Source organism: Paroedura picta, chromosome 5 (assembly GCF_049243985.1).
Source record: "Paroedura picta isolate Pp20150507F chromosome 5, Ppicta_v3.0, whole genome shotgun sequence".
Taxonomy (NCBI): Eukaryota; Metazoa; Chordata; class Lepidosauria; order Squamata; family Gekkonidae; genus Paroedura; species Paroedura picta.
In genome coordinates, this window is record NC_135373.1 from 97,929,236 (window position 1) to 97,942,715 (window position 13,480).

Sequence of the window (13,480 nt, forward strand, 5' to 3'; positions counted from 1 at the left end):
AAAGCATTTGAGGAGGAGAACCAGGCTTTTTCTAGGGTTTTTTTAAATTAAATGAGAACAGGAAATGTATCGGCTCTCTTTGAGTAAATATAAAGTCTAAATGGGAATGTGTCTTGTTTTTTAAACAGTAGATGTGATCCATTTTTCTTGTTCTGTATTTTAGTAAACTGATCCTAATAGTTTCTATTTTATATACTGTTGATCCCTGAAAGAAACATTGCTTGTAGTAGTAAAGCTAACACAGTAGTGGGTGATAATGTTTTCTAAAAATAAATAATTTTGATATTGCTCTTAACATATTCTTTTCTCTACTATGGTTTAAGGAGAATGCTAACTATTCTAGTGTTGAAGAATCCAAAACGAATAATTGTTCTTAAGAGAGGACACTAGCATTTTTACAAAAAAGTGTTGAATTGATTTGAAGAACAGACATTCCTGATGTAGCATGTTCTAAAACTAGGGTGTAACTTTTGATGGTACAGTATATTAAAGATAAGGTAAATTGTTGATAAGGGAGTTATGACTTCTTGGTGTAAGATACTAGTGATATCTAGACTTCAAAAAGCGGTTGCATCTTGTTATAATCTGGCACAGAGGCAGGTTCAGTAGGGAATGCAAATAAGTTTGCTTGAACTTGAGGTTGTTTTCGTTTTTTTAATCCATCAGAAGAAATAAGGTTAGGGATGCTGATATAGAAGCTAGCCATTCAAAGTTTTTTATGTTGCTGTATGACTGTAAGAACTATGAAAAATCCATATCCAGTTCATATTGCCCTTCTCATATAGGATAATTCTAAAATGAATCTGTTATTTAGAATAATCACTATCATTGTTTACTCTGTGTGAAAAAAAAGGTTCTAAAGAATTCAAAATGAGCTGTGTATACAAATTTTCCTGTAAAATGCACCAACAGAGTTTTTAAGAGACCATTTGAAAAAAATGGGATATTCTCAATAATTGCACTTTTGTATATTACCACCCAGGGATGCTTTTAATGATTCAGGTAATGGAGATTTATTGACTTGCTGGCCTCTTCTGCTGTGCTGGGGACAGTTGTTGCCAGCAAGCTATAAATTTGGGTGAAAAAATTTGCACTGTCCTGATATCTGTTTAGAAGGAAATAGAGCTCCTCAGTTCAACTTCAACTTGCCTCTTGCCTTTTGTTGAAGCCAGATTTTATGATATAACAACTTCTGTTTTAATCATATTTAATCTTTTTCTCTAAAGGGATCCCATAAAAGGGTTGGGTAGGTTAATCTTACATTTCTATACAAATTAGTTACTTTTTAATACATATAGCATTTTTAGGAGACAAATAATCATCCTTGCAGGTAAATAAGGTGGTTTTACAGCATCCCCCCAATATGTCTAGCCTCAGCAGCCAGGCATGGTCTATCTTGTAATTTTTGTTTCCTCACTTCCTACCTCTGAGAATCTTGAAGAGACATACTGGACTCCCCCCTCCACTGCCTTCACCAGCACTAATCCTACTGATTTACTGCTCCTAGGTGACTGAGATGACAGAGTCCTGGCTCAGGAGGAGAGGGGTGTCTGACCCTGGCTCTCCAAGATCCCCCGGTTCCAGTTCTCATCTCTCTTGTGTTTCCAACAGAAGTGGCAGGGCTGAGGGGATGGTCCGACAAAGAAGCTGTCTCTGAAACCTCTAGGGCATCCTTTTTTGACCTTTTGACAGTATAAGAGCCCCTGAAATAATTTTTCAGGCTTCAAGGAGCCCCAGATGTGATGTCAGATGGCCACCCCTCCCTAACATGCCCCTTGGAAGTGGCATGTCACAAGAAGTGACAGCACCATCTGGGTTAGCAGGGAGGCTTGAGGTGGACTGGGGAAGAGACAAAAAGAGGTTTAAAGCAGAAACAGGCATCACCCCCACCCAGGTGTAGAAATCACTAGAGAACTCACATTCAGATGGGGGAGAGGAGCAATGGAAGCCACTGGTTTCCTAGCTTTTGGGCAAGTCCATTAAGGGAGGAGGGGAAAGGCTGCAGACCCCTCTGGAGCTCCTGTGGACCCCTGGCTGGGAATCCCTGCTCTAGGGAGTACTTATTGTCCCACAAATCCTTTTCTCTCATGGGCTGAGAACAGGTGGGGAAGAGAAAGGAGGTCACCGTTCCTCACCCACTCTGCCTCCTGCCTCCACAGTTATTCAGCACTACTTTTTTCCTTCTCTAATCACTTATGCGGCTAGGACATCTTTTCCCTCAGAGCGGCATGCACAAAACAAGTCAGTTGCCTTCCAATCCACATGCTGGTCCTCTTCTTCTTCTCTTGTTCATTGGCAAACCACCGCTCTGCATCCCTACCATCGCCAACCCCCCTCACAGTAGCTGTTTAAAAACTGAAGTTAGGTTGATGTGACAGTGACAATGCTGGCCACTCAGTTCATCCTCCTCCCCCTGGTGGCTTTTTCAACCCACACTGAAATGTGGTCAGAGGAAGCAGGGGGTGAAAAAATACTATGCCTCCCCTTTCTCTCCCTTTGTTGTAATTCTCCCCCACACTGTTTTACTTCAGTCTCTTAACCCGGCCCCCTAGCCTTCTTACTTTCTATTTCTTGCCAGTTTTGACTGGCTTGCCCCACCCCCGTGCCTTTCCTCTCTTGCATCAAATGCTCACAGGCCAGAAAAAAAGCCCTGGACAGAGTAGTTCCAGCCCAGGAGCTCTATGTTTACATCCCTGCTCTTGTGTGTCCTTTTTCAGGTGGAAGTCTCTGGTAAGGGATTTTTCCAAAAATCTTTTGGAAACCCAAATAAACAATGTCAACCAGTTCAGTGCTGTCTACATATTTATTTATTATTTATAATACAATTTCTTACCCACTGTTCTCAGCAAACAGGCTCACAGCGGATTACAAACAGTAAAACCCCACAATAAAAACAGCTCCCCACCTTAAAAACCCCAACCCTCCCAGACGGCGAACAGGAGCTTTTCCAGGAGTTCATTTCCTGAGGTTGGAGCCAGGATCAAAAAGGCCCTGGCCCTAGTTGAGGCCAGGTGTACTTCTCGTGGGCCGGGGACCACCAGTGGATTTGCACTCATAGGGTGGAGAGCCCTGCGGTGGGCATAAGGTGATAGGCAGTCTCTCAGATACATGGGGCCCAGACTGTGGCTGGCCTTAAAGGTTAAAGATGTTGGCACATTCAAAGAACTTTAAAAGGGTAGTGATACAGGATTTATATTTGCAGAAGTCATGTTGGTTTTCCATGATTTGCTAAATTACTTCCTGTAAGTGCAGGGTTAGGGGAAGTTTGATATTTGGTTTCAGCTATCCATCAGCTGTCATAAAATAGCCTCCTTAACCATAATGTGAGTGCTTTTGGGGAGGAGGGGGGAGATGCAAGTAAAATAAATGAGTGGCAAATGAAAAGTTGTTTTGGACCAGTTCATAAGAAACTAATATTGGGGGTTCCTTTACCTTAACATAGCACCGTAAGACAAACCACGGATGTTTCTTCCTTCTTTATTCAAATATCAGTGCTGTTGTAATAAAAAGTCCAGCCTGGTGACTTTACAATGGGAAAAATTGTAGGGGTCTCTCCCCCTTTTTTGACAAGTGGTGATTCTAGGACATTCCAGCAGAGCAGGACAGGTAGGTATATAGTAGGGAATAGCAAGATTTTTAGCGATCCAAATCTGCAAGAGTCTGGTTGCACTCATGGAGAGTTCTGAGTTTTCCATTAATATCTGACTTTCTTGCCTGCCCAATGGGAACTGTGGCATTATGCGTCGAGTGGGCTCTCTGCGTGTGTCTAAAGGAGCAAATGTCTGGAGGCTTTAGTCTGATTAGGGTTGCTATACTCGAGGTAAAAATTAATTGCTTCTGGTTACATAGGTGCGATCGAAGCCAGTGCTGTGCATATTTACCTGGAGGTAAGCTTCACTTAGTTCAACTGGCTTCATTGCCTGGTAGGGGTGCTTGGTGATTGCACTCTTCAGTTTAGGAAGGTGGGGCTTTTGATTCCTCTCCTGTAGTGTACATTCTATCTCAGTATGTCTTTCTGTGCAACCTCCTTTGCTGGAGTCTCCCTGCATTCCTAACACTGACTTATACGCTTTATTGATTTGTACGATCCGCTTTCCTAGGTAGGGGTTTGGGCATATTCTGCTCTGTCGCTGCCTCTTTAACCGAGCGCGTGCCAGCGGGAGGGACCTGCTGTACATCTCTGCGCCGCTAGAGAGGGAACCTGGGGGGGGGGGCGCGCACACACAAGCACCGTGCGCACGCGCCCCTTTCCCACCCTACCCAGCCAGAATCCGCTGCTGCTGCTGCCTCCCCGCGCTCCTCCCTTTTGCGCGCGCTGCTCGCCGCCGCCTCATTGGCCGGGCGGCGTCAGGTGACCCTGTGTTATTTCCTGTGTGTGTGAGGGGAGAATGGAGAGAGAAACCTCCGAGCCACCACCGCGGAGCCGCCCCCGTCCCGAAGCGGATCGTGGCTATCCTCCGCGCCCCTGAAAGACCCCACCCGCTCCGCGCTCCCCCCGGGGGGCGGGGAGAAGGAGAACGAGGCTTAGGTATGATCTCTCTAGGCTGGAGCCCCATCGCGGGCCCCGATGGAAGGGGCGGGGCGCAAATATGGAGCGGGGAGGAGATGGGGTGCCAGGCGGCCCGTGGGCCGCAGCAGCCGTGCCTCTCCTCCAGCCTGGCTGCCTGTGATGCTCGTAATAAAAATGCACACCGCTGGATCGGGCGGAGAGGAAATGCCGAGGTTGGATCGGAGTTAGGTCCGTCTTCAAGCTTAGATCATTCTATTTTTTGTCAATGCACAATCTCGTGCTTTAGAACTCTTTGGGCTCTCTATCATATTTGATCTCTTTTAATCTCTTTTACTGGAATAAAGGGAATAAATGGTGGGCAGCCAGAGAGGGTGGTGAAATGGCTTGTTGAACACCTGAAGAATGCGACCCTCTTTCTTTCTTGGGTGGGATTATGTTTACTGAAACTCCCTTGGAGGAGGGGAAAGGCATCTGCCTAGAATTCATGTTCGGGAATCCCCTGAGATCACCTTCTTTCTTCAGATCTTTCCTATACCTTTAGGTGAAGTGGATATACAGTGGAACAAGGAACACTGAGTTAGGCCCAGTGTGATGCTCTGGGTAGGCACATTTGCTTCATCCTGCTAGTTTGCTTATAGAAATCTATTGTAGATAGAACTTTCATTTATGCCTGTGTGTGATGGAAATCATTGTTTTCTTCCATTGCTTTAGGATGCAAACTAATCTCAAGTTTCTAAAGTAACTGTGTGGCAAAAATCATTGAGGTGGTGGTGTATGAAATAGGGATGATGACAAGGACCTCAGACTGAGACCAGTATAATTTCCCCATGGCTTCATATCCCCATGCACTGTTTATCTGATGAGTACATTATCATTTTTTTTTCTTGGCAGAAATTGAAAGATGATTTGAAAGTGATGGTGATGGAAAGTCTGTTAAATCACAGCTGGCCCTATAGGATTTTCAAGGCAAGGGACATTCAGGCTTGCTATTGCCTGTCTCTATGTCACAACCCTGGAGGTCAATTCCTTGGAGGTCTCCTATCCAAATATTAGCCTGGGTTGACCACGCTTACCTTCCATATTGTGGCAAGATTGAACTATCCAGGTCAGGACCATTTGAAAAATATCCCCACTCTTTCTCAGTATCTTGTAAGACCTACAGCAGTGGTTCTCAACCAGGGGGTCAAATGACCCTTTCACAGGGATTGCGGCAGGGTGAGCTGCTCGACTGGGGGGGGGCTGCCGCCACTGTAGTCACTTCTCCTGAAGGCACCCACCAATTTATAAACAATTTATAACCAATTTATATACAATCATGAACAATGGATCTTCATGTCTTTGGTCAGTTTTGGTTTAATTTCTGTGAAAGAACACTTGCATAATTTTATGGTTTGGGGTCACCACAATAGGAGGAACTGTATTAAAGGGTTGCGGCATTAGGAAGGTTGAGAACCACTGACCTACAGGATGGCACTGTAGCCACAAACTTGTTTTGGAAGACCTAGATAAAGTAGTAATCATTTATGGTGGGCAGAATTGGAGTTGAAAGAATCTTGTTTACTTTTCAATATGTTTAAGAGGGTGTTCTAACTAAACTGTAAAGTAAGTTCCTGTTTTGTAGTATTCATGTTGTGACTAGGAATAATTTTATTGATTGAGAATTGGCAAGAAAGTTTTTGGATGGTAGGCAATGAGAATATCAGAATCAACTTGACAGATCTGGATTGAAAGCCTGTTGAGCCACAAAATTAACTTGGTGGGTGGCTCATGGTTAACATCTTTCAGACTAATGTATACCACAGAGTATAATGGGATAACTCCAGTCTATTTTATTCTGAGATTCTTGTCAGAGGACAAGGCAGAAATGCAAAACCAGAAGTTTTCTATCTGGATTGCTTTTAGTATGCAATGTACTGACAGTGTAAAATAATGGGCCTCCATTTAGTTGGGGCAATATTTTATGTTTTTAATTTGTTTGTGTTGTGAGGAAATAGATATTCTTCTCATTTATTTTCAATGGCATATTACTAGTTCAGTTATCAATATTTAGAGTAATTACCGTGTTTTAGTGTGGTTTGTGGATCAGAATTAATTATCAGTCTCAGTACCATTATATTCTATCGGCAGAGATCTATGTAAAACTAAAGGCTTTGATGGGTGTGTATGTTGCACTTTTTATTCAAGTTTTACACACACACACATACTAGCAAGAAAGCGTATTGCAACCAGGAATGCAATGGGCGCTAGGACCAAGGGGACACCGGGCGGTGCAGATCTCTCTCTGTCTCTCCCTCTTGCTGCGTGTGTCTCGGTGTGCCTCACAGCAGGAGACATAGCAGGTAATCAGGGCTGATTTGTAGGAGGGAAGCAGGGCTGGTGTGCTGTTTGGGGCAGCTCTCTCTAGCTGTCTCTCTTTCCCTCCGTTGCAGCAGGGGTGACTCTCTCTGTGTCTCTTTCTCCGTCACAGCAGGAGTCATAGCAGGTAATTAGGGCTCGTGCTTAGGAGGGAAGCAGGGCTGGTCAGCAACTTGGGGTAGCTCTCTCTGTGTCTCTCTCTTCCTCCCTCGCAGCAGGAGCGATAGGAGGGAATCAGGGCTCGTGTTCAGTCTGGCAGGGTTCTGTGTGTCTCTCTCTGTCTCTGGCGCGGCTGAGAGGAACGTGGCTAGCATCCAGGGAGGGAGACCAGGAGCTGTAGGGGCAGGGCCAACCAGGGTGCGGCTGTATCCTGATTGGCCCTATTCCAACTCGGACACCTGGACACGTTCCACCCCCCAGGCTGTTTCACAAATATATAGAGGAACCATGGATAAGGATATATGCTATATTTTCAATATATATATTTTTAAAAAACATCTATTACAAATCTGCCACAAGGATCTCTTTCCCCAAAACAAGTCCTCCCTTGAATAAATTTTTGTTGCTCTTAAAGATGCTGTTGAACTCAGAGTTGATCTAGAGATTTATGGATCTCCCAACTCATGAAAATAACCTCTGTATACAAGTCAAATTGTGGATACCAGTTCTACTACACCTTGATTCAGATGTGGTTGTGGACATGGGTAGAGATAAAATTACTTCCGAGACTAGGGCTTAAGTATTGGCTGGTATCCTCCAGATAAAAGAGAGGGCAGTGCTGAAGACACTTCATAGAATCATGGAGTTGGAAGGGACCTCCTCGGTCATCACAAGAGCTTGTCAGCTAGCACAGTGGTCCCCAACCTTTATTAGGCTGGGGACCGGCAGGGCATCGGGCCGCGCCCGCGCGGGCCATGCCCACGCATCGGGCCGCGCCCACGGGCCGTGCCCGCAAGCCACGCCCGCGCATCGTGTCGCGCCCGTGGATAGGGCCGCGCGGGCGCGGCCTGCACGGGTGCGGCCCGGCCCTGATTCCCTCTCCCCGCCCTCCCCGCAGTAAGAAGCTTCCCGGGCCGCAAGCTTGCGGCCTGGGAAGTTTTTTACTGCGGGGGGGCGGGGAGAGGGAGCCGCGGCCCGGCGCCATGGCCTTTGCGGCCCGGCGCCGGGCTGCGGCCCGCAGGTTGGGGACCACTGAGCTAGCATGTTCATAGAAGCTTATGGCTTGCCATTGTCATTATGGATTCTGATGTATGACATGGATGTGAAAGTAAGAGGTGCAGGGTACCCTATAACTGCTACAGCAGTGGGAGACTTCTGTACACATGGTGGCAGTTCTCAGCCTCTCATCTGATAGCTAAAGTGGTGTCTACATAATCTTGCTTCTACTGATGAGGGGGGAAAGCCTCTGGTGTTCAGACAGTATGTGCTGCATTTGATCAGTTGGTTTAAAACTGTAAGTCATCACATAATTGGCATTTGATCAGTCATACTGGAAAAACATACACACCATTGGCTAATAATCAGTTGCTGAATAAAACCTTCTGTGTGGTGGATTATTGTCATAGTTTCAAGTCTGCTAAGAAGGCATATTTATTGGTATCAGAAGTTTAAGAATATTGTATGGATTGGGTTCTGTTAACCATTAATGAGAATCAGATCTGTAATATGGTGATTCGGAAAATATGTATAGCTTGGATGTATCTCAGCCTTGATAATCTCTCTGAGTAGGATCCCTCGGTCTGTTCATGCAAGCACTGTGAACATATCCTGTGTTGCTACTGTACCCTGCAGTCCATGTCAGCCATGGGAAGAAGAGCCATGTAAAATGCCCTGATCTCCTTAGAAGAAGGGTAGAATAAACATAGAGCAACAGATTACTTATGTGTGTGTCTAGAGTGACCCACTGGATTAAATTTAATGATAATATATTCTGCCTTAGATTAGAAGAAGCTCCTCCATCTTGGGTTGTTCCATGGGAGGAAAGCTTCACACTCCACTCTGTGGAAGGATACATGTCTGTGGCTGGTCCTTTCATACCTATAATAGCATCTCTTTAATGGCAGAGTGGTGGTGTTGGTGGAAGTGATAGTGTAGCTGTTTCACAAAGTTTATGGCAGTTAGAGGCATGAAAACCAATGTTGTGTAGTTGACAGATTAAGACCATGAAGACCCAAGTACAAATCTACACTCAGCTACAATATTCATTAGGTTAAATTGGGCCAGTCATTCACTAACTCTTACACAGGTTTTCCAAGAATAAATTTGAGTGGGGCACCACCCTGAGCTACTTGGAAGAAAGATAAATGGGTATCAATTTGACAAATGAAGTCCCTTCCAGAAAAAACAATTAAGAACCTTGTAAGCCTAATAGTCTTCTAATCCAGGAGGCTGCAGTGAGGACAGGGATAGAGCAAAATGGTCCCTTCTGCCCCCCTCCCCTAATCTTTTCCCGTGATAACCCCATGAGGTCGTACTGGAACAGAGTGACTGTCCCAGGGTCTTCAAGTGAGTTGCTTAGCTGAACAGTAGTTTGAATCCAGTTCTCCTGGATTCTGGTCTATAAAGGTACTGCTGTATAACTCTTCTTAGAAAATGTTATTTCTGGATGACTGGGTTGTGTATTTAAATAATCGCTCAGTCACTAGCAAAATACTTGCTCGTCAGAGAAGGATTGTCGATATTTTTCTGAGATGCTAGTGGCTAGTCCGTGATATGTAGGTAGAATTTTTGGGGGAGTGTGTTGCCAGCATATTCCCATTTCTTTCGTTAAGTGGTCACGTTTCAGAAAGGCAAAATAGTGTGCATGTTTTCTTTTTTAAATATGTAGCAAGGCATGCTCTTAACATTTACAATTGTGAAGATGTGAGTCTATGAAAAGGAGCTCTGTTCTATGGCTCAGATGAGCATGCAAACCATGCTCTGGTAGTTCATTTGAGCTCCCTGCCCTTGGCACTTTGCGTTATTTATTTGCAGTTTGCAACAAAATACAGTTAGATGTTGTTTCCTGGTTGGCAGTGTGTTTTCCATAAAACTAGAGATAGTGAGATTCCACTTTTTGTTTTAAATTCTGGTTTGGGGGGAGGGCAAGTGAGTGAGTGTTGTAAATTAAGTTTGTTTATTTCAATGAGATGCCCGCAACACTGTTCAAAAATGCATTTGAGTGTACTGTAACTCCAAAAAAACAGTACTGTACATTCTAAAATCATGTTTTCATCTAGAAGATATCGTTCCAGGTAGAAGGATTCCTTTTTGTTGAATAACTAGTGTTCCGTTTTGGTGCAGATGGCGCTCTGGGCTTCCGTACTCCCTCCATGCAACAAAGTGGAACTTTGGTGTAGTGGGTAGAGATATGAAGGCTTGTGGGGGGGAGGGACCAAGAAAAAATTATTCTCAACTAAGGCCGTTGATTCAGTTTTTCCAATTGGAAATTTGGGGTAGTACTGAAAATATATGATTTTTTTTTCATTTAGATTGAGCTAAATGCTTTTTCAGACAAGGTACATGTGAAGGTCAGGATCTTTAAAAAGTTTAAACATATAGCATGATGTAAAGGTCAACCATTGCGGTTTCTACTCCATCTCCACCTGACATACCTAACCCAAGTGGTTCAGAAAAGAGAATAGTAGAAACTATTTACAGGTATAACACTGTTGATCATTTAGTAGAATACAGAGCAGTTAACAGCCAAGCTTTTATTTTTGAGGTGAATTGGCCTTCCCTCAACTTTATTATTTTCATACTGTGATTGTGAGCTCCTCTCAGAAACCAAGAATGTTCTATTGATTTCCCTCAGAGATTGGAGCTTCAGGGCAGAGGAAGCAACAGTTTCTTCCTCAAGCTAACTTGCTGTGTCACAAAGGATAGGTTCTGAGACTTCCAGAATCTCCTGAGACAAATTCTCTTGCAACTAAAACTCAGGTGATGCAAACCCTATCTCTGCACATTTACTAGTGTGGCCTGCTTACACACAAGGCAAACGGTGAGACAGGATCCCTCCGGTCTCTCTTTCTCTAGGGTCAGACCTGTCTGCCTGAGCTGAATGTGTAACAGCTTTTTCTTTCTCACTGTCCTCCAACCCTTCCAGGGATCTTGGTTGACTCTAGCTGCTTTGTTCTCACACTAAACAGGACTAGAGGGAATTGGTATTTTTCAGAAAGGGGCAGGAGCTTTGCACAACAGTCACAATCACCATGCTGTAGACTACATTGACAGCTCTTAAATCCAACATGCATTTCTGCACCTAGAAGGATGAGAGGAATATGCAGGGCTTTCATTATTTTCAGCTGTTGCATATCTTCTGGACTGACTTGTGGTTGACATTTTCACCTCTCCCTCAAACCACTGTTGTTGTTGTTGTTGTTAAATTTATTTCCCGCCAGTCCTGAAACTGGCTCGTGATGGGTTACAATGACTGATAAAAATCCCATTAAAACAGACCACAAAAATGCAGTAACAGATACAGGGTGGAATACCTCCAACTCCCCCCCCACCCCTCCATCCCTACCTCTGGTCAAGATCACAATAATTGCTGTTTAACACCGGGGGCACATATACCCATGGATAGAGTAGCTTATCACCCTAACCTTTCTGGAAGGAGAAAAAAAAATCTGAAGGAGGTAGAGCAGAAGCTGCACCCCAAGCATCAGAGCAAAATTTTTTAAGTTCCATTGAGAACTGCACTCTTCCTTAACTTGATAGCAAAAATTAAGGTACTTGTGCAAAGAGAGCATAGGTTGCATTGGCTTGCAATTTTACTTTTAAATGTAGCCTAAATTTCCAATTTTGCTTATAGGAAAAAGTCATTCTAAAGCAGTAAGAGGTTTGATAGAACAATAAGTATTGCTTTTATTTCACCCTGTCCCCATTTTTATCCCCCCTAAACAAAAATAGGTTCCCCCCCTATGGCCTCAAAATGTCCAGAAATGTTACATTTTCAACAGTGGGGCTTACTTCCATGTATGTAAACATAGGATTTAAACTTTATACCTTCTTCTGTTATCTTACGGGTGAAACTGCACGAGTGTACATTATCTCTTTGCTCAAATAATTGATTTTTCTGTCCCTTACATTTTTTTCTTGTAGTACCTAGCCTGAAGAAGAGTACCTCTGTGTATCTCAGATACTGCATTGTGAACATGAACATAATAAAAGTTTATTTTACAGACCCTGTAAACATTATAATCAACATGGATCTCTAATGTTGGTCTGTTGTAAATAACTCAGCAGTAGGTAGCTTTGGAAAGTTCCTTCAAAATTGGATTCTTTCTTTATTATTTATTTATTCATATTTATATACCACCCTCCCTGAAGGCTCAGAGCAGTTTACATATAACTGAAACTATACATGAAACCATACATATAATAACATTAATATTATTAATTGATAAACTAGGTGACAGTATAACATAACAGTATATCTTAACATAGTAGTAACTCGAACAGGTCCAGGAGTGTTAGTGGGTTTCTGGGGGGGAGGGGGTGGCAGGGGCCCTGCAGATGTTGGTTGGTTGGCCTGGCCTCGGCCAAATGCCTGGTGGAAGAGTTCCCTCTTGCAGGCCCTGCAGAACTGTTTTAGCCTAGTGAACAACACTGATCACTTGAGATCTTAAATGTGAGATGTTCAAAATTAGTGGTCTGTTGCTTAATATTTAGTCATAGTCAATGATGGATAATAGCACATGATATGATTTAGTATGTTTATTTTGGTTTATGTTTAATAAACAAACTTTGGAAGTACTCATTTGGTGTCCCCATAGCAACAAATACCTGAAATAAAATATTTGATTGTGAAAAACCAACAGGTTTTTTTAAAAGTTACATTGAAAAAATTCAAAGGTTTACATGGAAAACTATTTTTATTTGAATAAAGACATGTGAAAGGTTGAATACAATATAGCAGGTGCTTTTTGTACATACTTTTAATAGAACAAATAAAGCACTGAAAACTGTTGATATCCTAAATTAAGCATACTCCCAAGAACTGTGCATGAAAGATCATAGATGTAATTCGCCACTCAACATAGTTGAGAATTTAACTGCCATTCACAGAATAAACTTGGATACCTCATCACTTGTGTTATTTGTTGGTTCTGTATGATATTGGTTCCTATTACCACTTAAAAGGATACAAATTCAAGATTTTAAATTTGATTTGATCTGTATAGCCAGTCAGGTGAATTCATAACTTGATTTTTAACTGAAATTATTATATGTATTTATGATTTCATCCACCCCTCCTTTATTCCTTGATCAGTAAAACATGCATGTGCTCTCTTACACGGTTCCTAAAGATAATTTGCTAAAGAATTACAAATTTGAAACTGTCTAATACATTGTATTGACAACAACATCCATTCTCTGGGTTGAATGTTGTCAGCAGAAGGTACTGTAGTCACCAGTCTTCCTGACTTCCATCACTCAAAGCCATATCTTATCATGGGAAAATGTATTCCTGGAGTATTGGGCCCCTTGTGGCATAATAGCAGCACAGGTCATGAGGCTCCAGTCGGGAGGTAAAAGAGAGAGCAACTACTCTTTTCTACCTCTCCCAAGAAAGAAAGGTGAATGCCACCCATGCCCATTGCAGTCTCTCTCCTCATGTGGCTGCTCCATGGG

At 43.2% G+C, this 13,480-nt stretch overlaps 1 protein-coding gene across 10 annotated transcripts in view; it reads left to right on the forward strand.

Moving 5' to 3' along the window:
- TCF20 (transcription factor 20) overlaps positions 1-13,480 on the forward strand; it is a 206,650-nt gene that overhangs the window by 143,897 nt on the left and 49,273 nt on the right. For 2 of the 10 annotated variants that reach the window (XM_077339312.1, XM_077339321.1), the window contains exon 1: positions 4,343-4,528. The exons of 7 other annotated variants lie outside the window; for them this stretch is intronic. The gene's annotated coding sequence lies outside the window, so the exon portion shown is untranslated. Of the gene's footprint in view, positions 1-4,341; positions 4,529-13,480 lie in introns of those variants that run through there. One more of the 10 variants, XM_077339320.1, reaches the window with a different exon arrangement.